Here is a 20,624-nt window from a genome sequence, read left to right on the forward strand (position 1 = left end):
AGATTTGTGGGCGCCGAGACGAGCAATGGGAGATGATCAGCACCAGGAAGGATAGATCTATTGCAGCTTTCATTCAGGAGTTAAACCAGCACATTCCTCGCCAGGAGAACCAGATGTGCGCAGACATGATAGAACTGAAGAAGGCAAAGACTAGGATCATGGAACTGGAGGAAGAACTCAAGGCTACACGCGATGGATATGAGGAGGAAATCGCAACATTGTTGCAGAAGAACGGCGACCTGACACAGAAGCTAGGAGTTTTCATGGGAGACCCCGCACCAGGAGGAGATGATGACGATTCTACTTGCCCGGAGAACTACATCATCATCGACGACACTGACTCGGACCCCAGTGATGATGATTGGGAGGATGAAGCCGGAGCAGATATCATGGAGTCTTCGACTGAGCAATTTTTCTAGTAGACCACCAAATTAGTAGTAGTATTCCACCATGAATATAGTATAGTCCAAGCACTTTGTAACGATAGATAGATCGATTGTATGCCTTATTTGAATTGATTGGAGTGATATGATTGTGTTTGTCTCATGTGCATATGGGTAGTGTATTCCCTTTAGACCTCATTCTATCCTATTTCCTCATCTTTTCTAAACCATCAGATGCCTCCGAGACGCGACACCTGATTTGTTTTCCCACCGGAGATCACTCAGTTGATTCAGCAGAAGAATGCCGTGATGCAAGTGCTAGTTCAGAACCAAGGAAACAACAACAACAACCCACCACCACCACCACCTGTTGATCACTTAGCTCGTTTTCTTAGACTGAATCCGCCGGTGTTCTCCAGTAGCACCGAGCCGATTGTGGCAGATGATTGGCTCCGCAAGGTTGGAAGGGAGCTGACCACTGCAGGATGCATAGATGCGGAGAGAGTGCGTTTTGCCGCACATCAGCTCGATGGACCCGCAGCATCATGGTGGGAGAATTACACAGCCACTCACCCCATTGACACTGTCACATGGGACCAGTTTCAGCAAGCTTTCCGTACTGCCCATGTTTCAGCAGGAGCTATGGCCATGAAGAAGCGTGAGTTTCGCAACTTATGCCAAGGAGGACGTACCGTTGGCTAGTACATGGAGGATTTTAGTAAGTTAGCATGTTATGCCCCAAATGACGTTGCTACGGATGCAGCTAAGCAGGAGAAGTTTCTGGAAGGACTGAATGATGAGCTGAGCATGCAGTTGATGGTGGCAACTTTTAACAACTACCAGGAGTTGGTAGATAGAGCTCTCATGATTGAAGGGAAGCAGCAGCAGATTGAGAGCCGTAAGAGGAAGTATGGACAAGGAAAGTACAGTACAAGAGCTCACCAGAAGCCTCGTTTTACCCCGAACTCGGGAGGACACCTTCAGCATAACCATGGAGGTCACAATCACAATGGAGGGAGCTCGCACAATCATAGTGGCCCCAAGAATGGCAATGGAAACGGAGGAAGCAATGGACAGAACCGTACCAACCCATCAACCCCAGCCAAGCGGGATCTAAGCCACGTTACTTGTTTCAAGTGCCAGAAGACTGGACATTATGCAACTGAATGTCCGGAAGCTAAGAATGGAAATGGCAATGGAAGCTCGGGGAAGAAGCCGAACCCTTTCAACAGGGGACAGGTGAACCTCGTTAATGTGGAGGAGGTTGAAGCACAGCCTGATGCAGTAATAGGTAAGTTTTTGGTTAAGTCATTTACTGAAATCGTTCTTTTTGATACTGGTGCATCGCATTCATACATATCAAGGGGATTTGTGGATAAGTTTAAGTTGCCCACCAAAGTTCACAGAACACCTATGTTAGTAACCTCACCAGGAGCAGAGTATATGGCAAGCCAAGGATGTTTTCAGATGCCATTTGCCATAGATAGGCATGTTTTCCCCTCAGACCTAATAGTTTTGGAGTCGCAAGGTTTGGATGTGATTTTGGGAATGGATTGTCTATCGATGTATGGAGGAAACATCGATTGCGCCAGTAAGACGATTTTGCTTACTACCCCAGAAGGAAGAAGGATTAAGTATGTATCCCGGCATGTGCCGAAGAGGACTCAAGTAAATTCCTTATCAGGAGTTGTATAGGAGGAAGTACCAGTGGTGAAGGATTTCCCTGACATATTTCCAGAGGAGTTGCCAGGCATGCCACCGGATAGAGACATTGAGTTTTTGATTGAGCTTTTACCAGGCACTGGGCCAATATCTAAGAGACCGTACAGGATGCCCGCTAAGGATTTGGAAGAAATTAAGAAGTAGATTAAGGAGTTACTGGATAAAGGATATATTCGCCCAAGTTCGTCACCTTGGGGATCACCAGTACTTCTAGTGGAGAAGAAAGATGGATTGTTGAGGATGGTTGTTGATTATCGTGGATTGAATGAAGTAACAATCAAGAACAAGTACCCACTGCCGATGATCAATGATCTGTTTGACCGACTACAAGGAGCTAAAGTATTTTCCAAGATTGATTTGCGATCGGGATACCACCAGTTGAAGATTCGAGAGCAGGATATACCCAAGACAGCTTTTACCACAAAGTATGGGCTATATGAGTACACCGTTATGTCATTTGGCCTGACTAACGCACCCGCCTATTTCATGACCATGATGAACAAAGTGTTTATGGAGTTTTTGGATAAGTTCGTCGTAGTGTACATTGGTGATATTCTGGTCTATTCGAAGAATGAAGAAGAGCATAAGGAGCATTTGCGTTTGGTACTTGGAAAGCTCAGAGAACATCAGTTATATGCCAAGTTCAGCAAGTGCGAGTTTTGGTTAAAGGAAGTTGGATTCCTTGGACATGTTATATCCGGAGAAGGAATAGCAGTAGATCCCACCAAGGTTAACACTGTGACAAATTGGGAGTCACCCACGACAGTTGGAGAAATCCGGAGTTTTCTGGGACTCGCAGGATATTACCGGAGATTCATCGAGAATTTCTCGAAGACTGCAAAGCCTATGACGGAGTTGTTGAAGAAGGACACCAAATTCAAATGGACTGAGGAATGTGAGGCTAGTTTCCAGGAGTTGAAGAAACGTTTGGTTACAGCGCCAGTGTTGATTTTGCCAGATCAACGCAAGGATTATGAAGTATATTGTGACGCTTCTCGTCGAGGACTTGGAGCAGTGCTAATGCAGGAGGGAAGAGTTGTTTCATATGCCTCACGACAGCTTAAACCCCGTGAGTTGAATTATGCTACACATGATTTGGAGTTAGCAGCCGTAGTGCGTGCATTGAAGACGTGGAGACATTTTCTCATCGGAAACCATTGTGAGGTGTACACGGATCACAAGAGTTTGAAGTACATTTTCACGCAGAAGGAGTTGAATCTCACGCAAAGGAGATGGTTGGAGCTCATTAAGGATTATGATATGAGATTGCACTATCACCCAGGGAAGGCTAACGTAGTAGCCGATGCGTTGAGCCGCAAGAGCCATGTCAACACACTCATGACCGGAGAGTTACCCAAGGAGTTAGCAGACGATCTTCGTGAACTATGTTTGGAAATAGTTCCGAGAGGCTATGTAGCAGCATTGGAGATTCAGTCTACTTTGATGGATAAGATCAGAGAAGCCAAGAAGACAGACAAGGAAATTGCTGAGATAAAGGAAAGGATGAGTAAAGGAAAAGCCAAGGGATTTCGTGAGGATGAGCACGATACCTTATGGTTTGAGGACCGCGTTTATGTGCCCAATGATCCGGAGATCAGGAAGTTGATCTTGAAAGAGGCCCATGATTCACCATATTCGATTCACCCAGGAAATACCAAGATGTACCTGGATTTAAAGGACAGTTTCTGGTGGACCGGAATGAAGAAGGATATTGTGGAGCATGTAGCAGTTTGTGATGTATGTCAGAGAGTAAAGGCAGAGCATCAGAAGCCAGCAGGATTGTTACAACCATTGCCGATACCCGAATGGAAGTGGGATAAGCTAGGCATGGATTTTATCACAGGATTGCCCAGGACTCGTTCAGGCTATGAGTCGATATGGGTTGTAGTCGATCGTTTGACGAAGGTAGCTCATTTCATCCCAGTAAAGACCACCTATACAAGTGCTAAGTTGGCAAAGATATACATGACCAGGATCGTATGTCTGCATGGAGTTCCGAGGACCATTGTATCAGATAGAGGAACCTAGTTTACTTCAAAGTTTTGGAATCAGTTGCACGAGACTTTGGGTACCAGGCTAGAGTTCAGTACAACCTTTCATCCACAGACATACGGACAGACCGAGAGAGTCAATCAGATTTTGGAGGACATGCTGAGAGCTTGTGCGCTAGATTATGGATCTAGTTGGGATGATAATTTGCCATATGCAGAGTTCTCTTATAACAACAGTTATCAATCCAGTTTGAAGATGGCCCCTTTCGAAGCTCTGTACGGAAGGAGGTGCAGGACACCGTTGTTGTGGGACGAAGTTGGAGACCGCCAGTTGTTTGGACCAGATTTGATTAAAGAGTCTGAACAGAAAGTGAAGTTGATTCGCGATAGGCTCAAGGTAGCCCAGTCCAGGCAGAAGAGTTATGCGGATTCTAAATGCAAGGAGACAGTTTACGAAGTCGGAGATAGAGTTTATCTTCGAGTATCACCACTTCGAGGAGTGAAGCGCTTTGGAGTTAAGGAAAGTTAGTGCCACGTTTTGTAGGACCATACAAAGTTTTGGAGCGTATGGGTGAAGTTGCTTACAAGTTGGAATTGCCCGAAGGGTTGTCGGGAGTTCATGATGTGTTCCATGTTTCTCAGCTGAAGAAGTGCCACGCAGAGATGGCTGAGATACCACTGAGAGATACAGTGCCACTGGAAGCGATTCAACTGGATAGTGATTTGACCTATGAGGAGAAACCAGTCAAGATTCTCGAATATGCCAGCCGAGTCACCCGCAGCAAGGTTATCAAGTTTTGCAAAGTCCAGTGGAGTCACCATACCGAGGAGGAAGCCACCTGGGAGCGAGAGGAAGATCTACGGAAGGACCACACTCACCTATTTTCTAGCCAACCCGAATCTCGAGGGCGAGATTCATCTTAAGGGGGGTAGGTTTGTAACATCCCAAATTTTCAATTTGGAATGTTATACATAGATCATTCTTGCATATCATATTTTATTGCATTTTGTTTTGCGATCCTAGAAATTCTACGCAACTCAACGACCACGGAGAGAGTTGGGGATTTCGTTATTTTCATATTTGGGTTTTCTCAAATTTTAAAAATAGGATCATTTGTTTTAATTATTTTTCTCTCTGAAAATATTTCATATCAAAATATGAGAGGAGATAATATGACTTCTCCACAAATAATGAAATATTGGAGGAAAAATATTAAAAACAAATATTTGATTTTATTTGGATTTTATTTGAATTAGGAAAAATAAGCGTTTTTCAAAATTGCATTTTAGGCCCAAATAAATGTTCATCTTGTCCGGCTTATTTTTAGAGGACGGGGAAAATTTATTTCGGGATTTTTGGAGTCCGTTTAATATTTCTTTTCTTACTCTTTTTGCACATCCGAATTATTTAAAAAAAAGTCAACCGACTCCGGGCCGTACCCGAGCAGGACTCCTCGGGCCGGCCTTTAAAAGCCCGAGACCCCGAGCCCCAGCGCCGCCAGCCCACCCGAAACCCTAGCCGATCCGCCGCCGCCTCGGGATCCATGCCGCCGCCGCCCGACCCGCCGCCACCCGCGCCGCCCCGCCGCCTGTCGCCGCCAACCACCGCCGCCGAAGCTGTTCGCCAGAGTTAGAGGTAGTCGCCGGTTTTTTTATAAAACCGATCGGTTTTATTTCGTAAACCCTAATTTCGGTTTTGTTTAGCTCGGTTCGGTTTATTTTTTTTGGTTTATTTATTCTGCGGACGTTCGTCCGTATGTTCGTTTTAACAAACGGTTTTCGTCGTTTAATCGCAGACGTCGAACGTTCGTTCGTTAGCCTGTTCGTCAGTTTTTCTTTTTCTCGGATTATCCGTGATTATTTTCGATCGCGATTTCTGATCCGATTTTCGTTTCAGTTTAACTTTTCACTCGTTTATCGGAATCAGGCGATTCAAGCGCCTAGAGTTTCATCTCGAAACCCTCTTTCTGTTTAACCAACTCAAACAAGTTTTTTCTACTGTAAAATGTGACTTAGGTCCAGATTAGTAAACGAAGCTTGTTTCTTTCGCCGTTTGAGTTTCGTTGCTTCGTTCGATTTGATTCTTTTTGCAAACCGGAGTTCTTAAGTTGAACTTTCTGGTTAGATCTCTTATTTTGAGTTTTATTCGTGCACCCTTGCTTGACTGCTTATGTATGTATTGTCCGTTTGCGATAGAGTACCCGTAGTGCGAAGCGTGCTACTACGGGTCTCTAGGTTTCACGGATCATCAGCAAGGCAAGTAACACTTTGATCATACCTCTTTACCACCCAGTTTTATTGCATTAGATCAATCCTCAAACTATTGCATGATTAGGATCTGATTAATATGTTGGTTTTGGGAAGTAGATGAGGTAGTACCTATTACCCTGTTTACTATCAAACCTTTGGGAGTTACTTCTACGTTTGCTTATATTGCTATGCTATGCTCGTAGACGTGGATTGGGTTTGAGTGTATTTCATGACAGATGTGAGATTGTTAATTAATGGATCAACTTAAGGTGGCTACTTTAATTCACATCTGGGTGGATATAGGCACCTGGAGAACCCAGTGTTTCTTGTATTTTTGGATATCCCGGAGTACCCGTGTGATCATCCTATGGACCGCCACCCAGGCTCAAAGGGATCATGAGATTATTCATGCTAGAAACTTCCGTGTGCAGCCACAAGCTATTATGGGCTCTAGCATAGTTGAGTAGGTTACATGATCTCTTGAAGAGGTGGGCTAGCAGATGTAGGGGAAAGTAGGTGTAACTGTCCACCCGGAGTAAAGAGTATTGTTTCTGAAAGACTGTGTCTCGGTCATCCGTTTCTCAAACACCATGTAGTGCGAGAAATCAAACAGAGGCGATCGAGTCTTGTGGGGAAAAGTGCACAAACCTCTGCAGAGTGTACAAACTAATCATGGTTAGCCGTGTCCCCGGATATGGACACCTTGAGTATCTAGTTCTTGGATTATCATGTGAATCTCATCATCATGTTACTTAATTTAATTTGATTAGGTTAATCACATTCTTAATTGGGATTGAGTTGGAGGTACCTTCTCAATGTTTAACAACCACCATGATAGTTAAATAAAATTTATTCCTTTGTGGTAGGGAAAAATTGGCTTTTCGCAAAACTGTAACCATAGAGCTTTCCACCAGCCAAATATGCATGTAGTGATAGCATTATTCTGTTCATTACTCTCTATGTGTTACATTGCCAGCATATTCCATGTGCTGACCCGTTTTTGGGCTGCAACGTATCATGTTGCAGACTTTTCAGACGACACGTAAGGAGCCTTAGGTCGTGGTCTTATACTCAATGATGCTGTTGGAGTTGATGGACTCACTTTATCTTCCAAGCCTTCCGCTGTTATCGTTTTTACATGGCCTTAAGCCATATTTATTTGTTTTGAGTTCTCTTGAACTATTCGATGTAATAAGTGTGTGATTGCTACTCTGTTATAAATCCTTCAAAGTACTGTGCGTGTCAGTATTACCGATCCAGGGATGACACTGATGCACGGAGACTAGACTGTTTGAGGTCTGGTCGCTACACCTGGTGGCCCCGCAGACCCTGAAACCGATGCTATAAAATCCTATTTCTCCAGAAAATAATCAGGGAGAAAGAATTATCACGATCCACGAGATGGAGCCGCCGTCACCTCCTATTCTTCATCGGGAGGCCCGATCTGGAGTCCGTTTGGGGCTCCGGAGAGGGGGATCTTCGTTCTTCGTCATCACCAACCCTTCTCCATCGCGAATTCCATGATGCTCCCCATCGGGACTGAGTAATTCCTTCGTAGGCTCGCTGGTCGGTGAGGAGTTGGATGAGATTCATCATGTAATCGAGTTAGTTTTGTTAGGGCCTGATCCCTAGTATCCACTATGTTCTAAGATTGATGTTGCTATGACTTTGCCATGCTTAATGCTTGTCACTTTGGGCCGAGTGCCATGTATTCAGATCTGAACCGTTTATGTTATCGCCATTAGATCCATGTTCTAGATCCAATCTTGCAAGTTATACTCACCTACTACATGTTATGATCCGGCAACCCCGGAGTGACAATAGTCGAGACCATTCCCGGTGATGACCGTAGTTTGAGGAGTTCATGTATTCACACTTTGTTAATGCTTTGTTCCGGTTCTCTATTAAAAGGAGGCCTTAATATCCCTTAGTTTCCAATAGGACCCCGCTGCCACGGGAGGGTAGGACAAAAGATGTCATGCAAGTTCTTTCCATAATCACGTATGATTATTTACGGAATACATGCCTACATTATATTGATGAACTGGAGCTAGTGCCGTATCGCCCTAGGTTATAACTGTCTCATGATGAATATCATCCAACAAGTCACCGATCCAATGCCTACGAATTTATCCTATATTGATCTTGCTAAGTTGCTACTGCTGCTGTTACTGTTGCACTTGCTACAAATTACTGCTATCACTGTTACCATTACCGTTGCTGCTACTACTATTATCAAAACTATTATACTACTTTGCTACTGATCACTTTGCTGTAGATAATTAATCTCCAGGTGTGGTTGATTTGACAACTCAGCTACTAATACCTTCAAATATTCTTTGGCTCCCCTCGTGTCGAATCTATAAATTTGGGTTGAATACTCTACCCTCGAAAACTGTTGCAATCCCCTATACTTGTGGGTTATCATACAGCGAATTTCTTCATGTAATTTGGAGTAACATAGCGATACTCCCTCCATTCCCTTGCCCATCTCCTCTCAATCCTCTGAATGCGCACTTTGTTCTGATTATTGTTTTCTTTGCCATGTGTGGCTTCATCAGGTGTGCAATACTCAGCATAAATGTCTTCAGGGATTTCAAAAGCAGTATTTTCTCTGGCCTCTTTCCTCCCTTCTGAGGTCTTTTCCCTGACATTTCCTCACTTGAGGATTTTGAACAATTTATGTTTCTGAGGAAGTATGCAATTTATCTTCGAGGAACGCTGCAAATGAATTAAGTTGATGAGAACCTAGTAATTCAGCAGCAGACATTTTGTACCTGTGAGCAGAGTATAGGTGCAAAGAATTTGGAGAGGTCATATGCGTTCTCAGAATTTTTTCAAAAGTATCAGGTTTGAGGAATTTGACCATGGGTGTCTTGAGGAATTTCACTAAGCATTCTTGACTTAGGTTCCAGAATTGTATAGATTTGACAATCCACACAACTGAGGGATCCTAAAGAAAAACACAGCTTAGAGAAACAAATCAAGGTACAGATGCAACTAGGCGTTTAAGAGTTGGGAAGTGAAGAATAAACACATGTTGAAGATTTTGTGGAAATCATAAGAATCAAGAAGGGCAGTAAAATTAGATTTTATTTACCCTTGGTGAAGAACATGACGAACTGGGAATAAAGATGGAGAAGTCCGTCCATTCAGATCTCCCACGCCCTAACTCGGCGGTGAGAGACGGCTACCGCGGCAGCGGAGTGAAGATTTCCGCGGCCAGCGCGAGTACGACGGCGACGACGTTGAGAAAGTGAAGCTCTTCCTCACCGGCGACGTTGGAGTGTAGCGGCGGCGCTAGGTCTGAGAGCTCGAGCGAGGAGAGTTCGACCGGAGTAAATGAGGTCTGAGGAAGGGGAGGGGTATTTATAGCCACGGTGAAAACTACCCGTCCGAAGAATTTGGACTAACACGCCCCTGACCCTTGCCATCCTAGCCACATGTGTCAGCCACGTACAGAGAGGTGGAGAGTGTGGTAGATCGTGGGTGAGTAGTTTAACCTTATCGTGGGATGCGGAACGGTTTGAGCGGCAAAAGCCAAAAATTCAGATAAGAAAATTTTAATGTTACGTTCGCAAATTCTTCAGCTGATAAGGACACAGTGAAGATTTTGAATGGGTTTCAAATAGAACGCACATGAAGAATTTGTGAACAAACTGGATTGAGTTTAGCATAAAGGAGGAACGGGTCCGATCACATTCACTTAGAAGAAAAATCAACTCAAAGAATTAGCAATAAGTGAATGATGTTGAGGACATGAAAACTCAAACATATATTGCAAAGTTGAAGAATTTGAAAATTTGAAGAATTTGCAAAAATGAAGAAAAACTCAAATTGAAGATTTTCAACTTTTGTTGGTGGCATGACCCACCGTATAAGAATGATGATTTCAGATACCGCGTACAATTGTCGTAGGGTTCTGAGAATCAAATTCTTCGTTAATTTCTTCACACTTAGAGGGTTAGTCTTCATTGATTGAAGAAAAATATTACTTTGTGTGTTGCACATCTACGTCATCAATTTTGTGTAAGTGTTAGGACGTGTGTCCTTTCAAAGAACATTCGAAGATTCTAAGAAATTTAGCTCACACCGCAACTTGCTAAATCTCTTCTCATCCAAGGGCTTTCTGAAGATATCCGCTAGCTGTTCTTCAGTCTTCACATGTTCGATGGAGATGTCGACCTTCAACACATGATCTCAAAGGAAATGATGACGAATCTGGATGTGCTTAGTCTTTGAGTGCTGAACTGGGTTCTGAGCAATCTTGATGGCACTCTCGTTGTCATAGTAGAGTGGCACATTCTTCATGTTGATGCCGTAGTCCTTGAGGGTTTGCTTCATCCATAGCAATTGAGCACAGCAAGAACCAGCAGCAATGTACTCAGCTTCAGTAGTAGAGAGTGATACGCAATTCTGCTTCTTCGAGGACCAACATGCCAAGGATCGTCCGAGGAAATGGCATGTGCCTTATGTTAACTTGCGATAAACCCGACCGCCAACATAGTCAGAGTGAGAATATCCAATGAGATCAAAAGCTGAGCCCTTGGGATACCATAATCCAAGTGTTGGAGTGTGAGCTAGATATCGAAGACTATGTTTCACAGCCTTATGGTGTGATTCCTTGGGTGTAGCTTGAAAACGGGCACACATGCAAACACTAAGCATAATATCTGGCCTAGATGCACATAGATACAATAAAGAGCCAATCATGCAGCGGTATACCTTTTGATCAAAGTCTTTACCATTTTCATCGATGCAACAATGGCCATTTGTGGGCATCGGGATTTTGATGCCTTTGCATTCTTGCAAGCCGAATTTCCTCAGCACATCCTTGAATTATTTCTCTTGAGATATGAAGATGTCGTTGCGTTGTTGATGAATTTGAAGACCTAAGAAGAATTTCAATTCTCCCATCATAGACATTTCATATTCCTCACTCATCATACAGGCAAATTCGTCACTGTAACGTTGGTTAGTACAGCCAAAGATAATATCATCAACATATATTTGGTACACGAATAATTCATCATCATAGGTTTTGGTGAAAAGAGTTTGGTCAAGTGAACCGGGTTTGAAGCCTTTCTTCATGAGGAATTCCTTCAAAGTATCATACCACGCCCGAGGGGCCTGCTTGAGGCCATAGAGGGCCTTATTGAGTTCGAAGACTTTGTCAGGATGCTTAGGATCTTCAAAAACCTGGTGGTTGAGCAACATATACTTCTTCCTCAAGCTTACCATTGAGGAATGCACTTTTCACATCCATTTGATGTAAGATGATATTATGATGGTTAGCATAAGCAAGCAATATGCGAATAGCTTCAATTCTAGCAACAGGTGCAAAAGTTTCATCAAAATCAATTCCTTCAACCTGTGTGTAGCCTTGAGCTACAAGACGAGCGTTATTCCTCACCACAAGGCCATTTTCATCTTGCTTGTTGTGGTAGATCCATTTGGTATCGATGATATTGTGCTTGCGTGGGTTTGGTCGCTTGACAAGCTCCCAAACATTGTTGAGCTCCAATTGATGTAATTCCTCTTGCATCGCTTGAATCCACTCAGGCTCCAGATATGCATCATCAACTTTGGTGGGCTCTATGATAGAGATAAAAGCAAAGTGCCCACAAAAGTTAGACAAATGTGAAGCTCTTGAGCGTGTGAGAGGACCTGGTGCGTTGATGTCGTCGATGATTTTCTCGATCTGCACTTCATTTGCAATGCGAGGATGAGCAGGATGACGATGTTGATTGGGCTCAGCATTTTCTTCAGAGCCATTTTCCTCAGATGCACCAGCATGATTTTCTTCATGTTCTGGAATGACTTGTTCAGCAGATTCTTCAGTGGGTATGACATCCTCAGTAGCCTTGAACTTGATGGATTCCTCAGGTGACATTTCATCTAGCACAGGAGGTAGGTGCTCTCTTTGCGAGCCGTTAGTTTCATTGAACCGCACATCTACATTTTCAATAACCTTGTGGTGAAAGGAGTTGAAGACTCTGTAGGTGTGCGAGTCCTTTCCGTTGTCGGCGTTCTGGGATTGGGGGTACCCAGACTTGCCTGCCTGCAGCCCACAGCGTGGCTCCATCGACGGCCTGGTATGGCCCAGCTTCAGCAACAACGACTCAAGACCCTTGCGAGGGGCCAAGCATCATGAGGCGGACAATGCCAAGACCTCCAACAGGAGCAGCCTCCTCAGGCTAGCTCCTGAGGAGCGGAGATTCCTATGCAAGCCTCACCTCATGAGGTCCGGATGACGTGAGCCATGACGACCAAGGCCAGGCGGGCGCCAGCGGGCGCATTGTACCAGTTTCCTCTTTGGTGCTAAAGAGGCAAGCGCAGGTGTGGAGTCCCGAGGAAACAGCCAAAGGTTTCCATTCCCGTGCAACAAGACCAAGACCGTCAGAACGGCAGGACTGAGGTCATCGCCGAGCCCACCATGGTGTCACGACCAGAGGCTTTTGCAGGCGAAGACTACTTTTGTTAGGATAACATGCACTACTTGTCTCCCTTCGAATTTGGCCGTTGTGGGATCCCTTCCCGCCTTCATTTGGGAAGAGGACCAAGGCCACTATAAATAGGACCTAGCCACCAGCATAGAGGGGGGAAGGGGACGGATCATCCCTTCTGCCCACACACCCACCAGCTCACTTGAGCCCAAGAACACCTCTCCTCCTGAGGTTGTTCGCAAGTGTACTAGTTCATCCTCAGCCCCCGAGGCCAATCCACCACAAAGCAGGAGTAGGGTTTTACACCGCAAGGTGGCCTGAACCTGGGTAAATTGATGTGTCCCTTTTTCCTTATAGTTCGTTGAGCTAGGCTGTGAGATTAGCAAGTAGGCAGACTGGGGAGGACGAGTTCTTCGCATGCACCCCAGAGTTCGAACCTATCAAGGGTTTGCAGAACCCATAATCCGACATTTGGCGTGCCAGGTAGGGGTGCGTCGAAACTTTGCCCCCTCCGTCCACCACACTCCGCTCGCGCCGTTCAGCTCTCATGGCGGGCGCCGCTTCTCTGACTGGATTGACGGGCACGCACGGAGGCTCCAAGGGTCTCCGGGCCTTCACCCCCGCCTTACGGCGAGTGCAGTGGCCGCCCAAGTTCAGGCCGGAGATGTCGCCTCGCTACGACGGCGCCGCACACCCGGTGGGGTTTCTCCAGGCGTATGAGGAGGCGGTTCTGGTGGCCTGATACGTCTCCAACGTATCTATAATTTATGAAGTATTCATGCTGTTATTTTATAATTCTTGGATGTTTTACAATCATTTTATAGCAACTTTATACCAATTATTTGGGACTAACCTATTGACCCAGTGCCAAGTGCCAGTTGTTTTTTTGCTTGTTTTTTACATTGCAGGAAATCAATATCAAACGGAGTCCAAACACCGCGAAACTTTTTGTGGATTTTTTATGGACCAGAAGACTCCTGATGGGCCAGAGCAGCACCTGGGGGGTGCCCCGAGGGGGCCACAACCCACCAGGGCGCGCCTGGGGGCCCAGGTGTGCCCAGGTGGGTTGTGCCCACCTCGGTGGCCTCCCGCACCCCCTCTTTACCCTATAAATTCACAAATATTCCAAAAACCCTCGTGGTTAACCAAGATCAGAAGTTCTGCCGCCGCAAGGCTCTGTAGCCACCGAAAACCAATATAGACCCTTTCCGGCACCCTGCCGGAGGGGGAATCATCTCCAGTGGCCATCTTCATCATCCTGGCGGCCACCATGATGAGGAGGGAGTAGTCCACCCTCGGGGCTGAGGGTTTGTACCAGTAGCTATGTGTTTAATCTCTCTCTCTCTCTCGTGTTCATGAGATGTCACCATCTTGATGTATCGCGGGCTTTGTTAATATAGTCGGATCATATGGTGTTTTCCCCTCTCTATCTTGTTGTGATGAATTGAGTTTTTCCCTTTGAGATTTCGTTGTTATCGGATTGAATACTTTTACGGATTTGAGAACACTTGATACATGTCTTGCAATTGAATACTCGTGGTGACAATGGGGTATCGTATTGATTCACTTGATATATGTTTTGGCACTCAACTCGCGGATTCCCGAGGTGACATTGGGGTAATATATGCATAGGGGTTGATGCAGGTTCTTGTCTTTGTTTCTCCGGTAGAAATCTTGGGGCACTCTTTGAAGTTCTTTGTGTTGGATTGAGTATTCTGAATATAAATTTGCTTTGGTGTTATTTTAGTACGAACTCTAGGATAGATCGAATGGAAAGAATAACTTTGTGTTATTTTAGTACGGACTCTTGAATAGATCGAACGGAAAGAATAGCTTTGAGGTGGTTTCGTACCCTACAAACATTTTATTCTTATGTTCTCCGCTAGATAGGAACTTTGGAGTGATTCTTCATCGCACGTTGAGGGATGGTTAGATGATCCAATTATATTAGCATTGTTGGGAGATTGCACTAGCGAAAGTACGGACCCTAGGCCTCATTTTCAAGCATTGCAATACCGTTTTTGTGCCCGTTTACTATTTGCTTGCTGTTTTTATTTATTCAGATTATAAAAATATATTTCTACCATCAATATTACACTTTTATCACCATCTCTTCGCCAAACTAGTGTACCCACACCATTTGCCATTGTATTGGGTGTGTTGGGGACACAAGAGATTTCTTGTATTTGGTTGCAGGGTCGTTCGAGAGAGACCATCTTCATCCTACACCTCTCACGGATTGATAAACCTTAGGTCATCCACTTGAGCGAAAATTGCTACTGTCCTACAAAACTCTGCGCTTGGAGGCCCAACACGTGTCTACAAGAATAAAGTTGCCTAGTAGACATCATGGCCGACGTCGACGACAAGGTTATGGCGAATTGGCTCCCCATGGCCCTCACGGGTGCGCCGCGCGCCTGGCTCCTGGGCCTGCCAGAATCTTCGATGGCCTCCTAGGAGGAGCTGCGCGACCTTTTCATCACGCGATTCGCAGCACCGGCACCTCACGCCGTCGCAGCCATCCTCGGCGGCTCGTAGGCGCCGCCCTCAGATCGCCGCATCAAGCAGTTCTTTCACTAGGCAGGTGCCGCCCACATGCAGCGGGCAGCACCGCCGGGTTGGGCGGCGCCCAAGGCCGACCTCACCTTTGACCCCCGGGACCAGCTTGCGGTTACGGCCGGCGCTGGAGCGCTCCCGATGCTCTGCACCCCCACCATCTGCAACGTGGCGGTCACCAAGACCCTCATCAATGGTGGAGCCAGCCTCAATGTGCTCTCGATGGAAGCATTCGGCTTGCTTCATCTGCCCATGGTCGGCTCCGCCCTAGGAAGCCCTTCTCTGGAGTCGTCGACAGCTCCACCAACCCCCTCGGGCAGATCTGCCTCCCCGTCACCTTCGGCACCCGCAACAACTACCGCACCGAGCTTATCGACTTCGACATCGCCCGCATCAGCCTCCCGTACAATGCCATCCTCGGGTACCCGGCCCTGGCCAAGTTCATGGCAGCGACTCACCCTGCCTACAACCTCATGAAGATGCCGGGAAGCAGCGGCGTCCTCACCATGGCAGGAAATACCAAGGACGCGTTGTTGGCCCTCAAGCTCGCCTTCAAGGCTGCGGCGGCCGCGCGGCCAACTGAGGAAGGGGCCCCAGAGGTCCCGGGGGCTGCGCCAGCAAAGAAGAAGCAGTTGTTCTCTCAAGATCGGGCCAAGATGAAGCAGGTGTCGGTCGATGAAGATGGTGCATCAGGTGCCACCTTCACCATAGGTGCCAACATCTCTCCAGACCAAGAAAAGGCGTTGGTCGACTTCCTACGCGCGAACAAGGAAGTGTTCGCATGGGAGCCCAAGGATCTGGTTGGGATCCCAAGGGGAATAATTGAGCATCACTAAGGGTGTGCCTAATGCCCGACCGGTGAAGCAGAAGGCGCGGCGGCAGTCCACAGAGAAGCAGTCGTTCATCGTCCAAGAGACCCACAAGCTGCAAGATGCTGGCGTCATTCGGGAGGTGCGGTACCCAGAATGGTTAGCCAACCCGGTCATCGTCCCCAAGAAGGGCGGAAAGGAGCGCATGTCCATCGACCTCACCAACCTCAACAAGGCTTGCCCTCAAGACCCCTTTCCGCTTCCATGTATCGATCAGATCGTCGACTCCACCGCCGAGTGCGACCTGTTGTGCTTCCTGGACGCCTTCTCAGGCTATCACCAAATCAAGATGGCGGCACAAGATGTTGAGAAGAAGGCTTTCCTGACCCCACGCAGGGTGTGTTGCTACACATGCATGCCGTTTGGGCTGCGTAACGTCGGAGCAACCTTCCAGCGGCTGATGCACATCGCTCTAGGCCAGCAGCTCGGGAAGAACACTGAGGGATATGTCGACGACATAGTGGTGAAGTCTCGGGAGGCAAGGACCCTTATTGAAGACCTGGAAGAAACATTTGCTAGCCTGCGCAGGGTGGATCTGCGACTCAACCCGGAGAAATGTGTGTTTGACGTCCCATCCGGCAAGCTGCTGGGTTTCTTGGTGTCGCACAGAGGGATCGAGGCTAACCCGGAGAAATTCAAGGCCATAGAAAGGATGAGCCCGCCGCAGACTCTCAAGGAGATGCAGAAGTTGGTAGGTTGCGTGACCTCGCTGGGGCGTTTCATCTCCAAGTTGGGAGAACACGCCCTCACATTCTTCAAGCTGATGAAAAAAGAAGGGACCATTTGAGTGGACTCCGGAGGCTGACACGGCCTTCCAAGACCTCAAGAAGTACCTCACCAGCCCACCGGTGATGGTGGTGCCATGTCCCTTTGAGCCCCTGGTGCTCTACTTGGCTGCCACACCTCACTCAGCCAGTGCAGCGCTGGTGGCGGAAAGGGAGGAGCGCCTAGACAAGGGCTCACGATGGGGCACCCCGTCACCATATGGGGCGCCACGGTCTCAAGATGGCGCTCCCGAGGCTCCGACTGCACCACCGGCCAACAATGCTCCTGAGACCACGGCCAACCCCACAGGCAGTGGGCCTCCTGAGGACGGTACTCCTAAGGGCACAGTTGCCATGGCGGATGATAAGGCTCCTGAGGGCCCGCAGATTCAGGAGTTGCAGGACCTCACCAATGCCTCCTCCCTCGTCGAGCACCCGGTATACTTTGTCAGCACGGTGCTGAAAGACGCGTGGGCGCGCTACCCCATGCCATAGAAGCTACTCCTCGCGCTCCTCGTCGCCTCCCAAAAGCTGTGCCACTAATTCCAAGGCCACCCCATCAAAGTTGTCTCAGCTTACCCTCTGGAGAGGGTGCTCCGGAGCCCCAACATTGCGGGAAGGTCGCCGAGTGGAACATTGAGCTGCAGACGTTCCAGTTGGAGTTCAGCACCACCAGGATCATCAAGGGTGCGGCCCTTGCTGACTTCATGGTGGAGTGGACTGACGTCCCTGACCATGAAGTGTGCGAGGACTGCTCCCTCATACCCGGCGACGAGGCACCAGATGGCTGGATCATGTACTTCGATGGCGCGATCTCACGCCAGAGCGCAAGGGCTGGAGCTGTACTTATTTCGCCCATCAAAGACAAGCTCTACTACGTCGTGCAACTCTACTTCCAACACGGCGAGAAGGTCTCCAACAACATTGCGGAGTACGAGGGCCTGCGCCTCACCATCAGGGGCAACTCGCAGCTCCTCGTCAACTTCTCCAACAAGGAGTACACATCGAAGGATGAGCACATGGAGGCATACCTTGAGGAGGTACGCAAAATTGAGAAACGATTCTTGGGCCTGGAATTGCACGTGCTACGAGGCACAAACAAGGAGGTGGATGATATCGCCAAGAGGGCGTCCCGGCGTCTGCCTCAGGAGCCTGGCATCTTCGAGGAGTGGCTCTTCAAGCCGTCTGCAGCTCCACCCACCATAGAACCAGCACCGCCTCATGAGGAGCTCCCCAAGGCTCCTCCGTCGGGCGCCCCGGCTTGTGGCCCGACCTCAGGAGCTCGCCTCCTCCTCGCGCTGGAACCTCAGGAGGGGTGTTGGACCGAGGAGTTCAAGGCATACCTACTTCGGGGCACCCTGCCGGAGAAGGAGGAAGACGCGGAGCGTGTGGCCTGCTAGGCCACAGCATACTACATCCAGGACGATGAGCTCTATCGGAGGCGTCCAAACGATGTTTCTTTACGGTGCATTTCCAGGGAGCAGGGATGTGAACTGCTGGCCAATATACATGGTGGGGACTGTGGGCACCACTCTTCATCGCGCACCCTCGTGGGCAAGGCATTCTGCAGCGGGTTCTACTGGCCCACGGCGCTCAACGATGCCACCGAGCTGGTGAAGTCATGTAAAGCCTGCCAGTTCCACGCCAAGCAGATGCACCAGCCCGCTTGGGGCCTCTAGACCATCCCGCTCACATGGCCGTTCATGGACTGGGGGCTGGACATCTTGGGGCCATTCCCACGGGCACCCGGGGGCTACCACTACCTCTACGTCTCCATCGACAAATTCACCAAGGGCGGAGGTGGAAGCCGTCCGCACCATCCCGCCTGGCTCGGACGTCAAGTTCATCAAGGGCCTCGTGAGCCAGTTCGGGGTTCCTAACCGCATCATCACCGATTATGGCTCACAGTTCACCAGCAACCTTTTCAAAACATGCTAACCTTGGAACACAGATATGCTACGCTTCGGTGGCACACCCCAGGAGCAATGGTCAGGCCGAGTGCGCCAACGCAGAGGTCCTAAGAGGCCTCAAGGCAAGAACCTTCAAGAAGAAGCTCGAGGCCTGCTGCAGGGCTGGCTCGATGAGCTCCAGTCTATGTTGTGGTCCATCCGCACCACCGCAACCAAGACGAAAGGCGAGACTCTGTTCTTCCTCTTCTACGGAGCTGAAGCGGTTCTCCCTCATGAGGTCAAGCATCGCTCCACGCGGGTCTTGCCGTTTGACGAGGTACGCCAGGACGCCAAGCGGGGGATGGACCTCGTGCTGGGGGAGGAACGCTTCCATCAAGCCTCGCTCCGAGTGGCAAGATACCAGCAGGCGCAGCGGCGGTACAACTGCCGTAGCGTCCGCTCCAAGACGCTCGAGGTGAGTGATCTCGTCCTGAGGCGGGTGCTCTCCAGGGAATGGATGCACAAGCTCTCGCCCATGTGGGAGGGCCCATTTAGGATCACCCACGTCTCCAGGCCTGGCGCCGCGCGATTGGAGACACAGGACGGGATCCCCATCCAGAACGCCTGGAACATCCAGCACCTCCGGAAGTTCTACCCATGAAGCAAGGCCCAGTGCCTGTGAAGATCTCCACTCGTGACACTCTCACGTAATAACGAGTGGGGATGTACACGCCTCGGAGTCTCCTGAGTGTCGCCCACGGGCCTCATGGGGGCTCCCTCCCACATCCTAGTGGCAGCACTTAGCTCCGCGCTGGTGAGAAGACTAGACTAGGTGTCGGACGCGGCTGTTCTTTTCCTTGCTTTCTGTAGTTGGTTTCAACTTCTTAATGGAATTTGGAGTTTTTGAGTTTCTCGTTTGCCAGAGCTGGAGCTTTTCTTCCTCTTGTTCGTTCGGCTCTCCAGCCTTTTCCCAGGAAGAGCGGCAGTTGCCCGTCGCTCCTCCTTGCGCGTCCCGTGCATGGGGGCTAGGTAGGTGTGTGCGCTGGGCGCTCGCCCGCGACCACACCTCACCGAAGCCCTGTCGCCCCAGAGCATCGGTCCTTAAATCCTCGCGAGACGCTGGCAAACGAGCTCATTGGCACACGCACTCTCCCAAGTCCGTGCCTCCGGGCATCGCGACGCGGTGCACCAGCCACAACCAACCCACGCTCGGGGGCTCACGCAAGGAAGGGCACGACACCCTATGAAGTTTTCTAATAATTCTGCAGTTACACGATGTCTCCTAAGGCCCGATGGCTCCTGAGTTGTTAAGAAGCAAACTTCACCAGATGTTGCTGGAGAAGGCGCACCCATGCGAGGCCGGAGACTACAACAAGCATATCAAGCTAAGTTATCTGATAACCCACAAGTATAGGGGATCGCAACAGTTTTCGAGGGTAGAGTATTCAACCCAAATTTATTGATTCGACACAAGGGGAGCCAAATAATATTCTCAAGTATTAGCAGTTGAGTTTTCAATTCAACCACACCTGGATAACTTAATATCTGCAGCAAAGTATTTAGTAGCAAAGTAGTATGGAAGTAATGGTAACGGTGGCAAAAGTAACAGTAGCAGTTTTGTAGTGATTGTAATAGTGGCAATGGAAAAGTAACTAAGCGAAGAACAATATATGAAAAGCTCGTAGGCATTGGATCGGTGATGGAGAATTATGCCAGATGAGATTATTCATGCAACAGTTATAACATAGGGTGAC

Source organism: Triticum aestivum, chromosome 7D, assembly GCF_018294505.1.
Source record: "Triticum aestivum cultivar Chinese Spring chromosome 7D, IWGSC CS RefSeq v2.1, whole genome shotgun sequence".
Taxonomy (NCBI): domain Eukaryota; kingdom Viridiplantae; phylum Streptophyta; class Magnoliopsida; order Poales; family Poaceae; genus Triticum; species Triticum aestivum.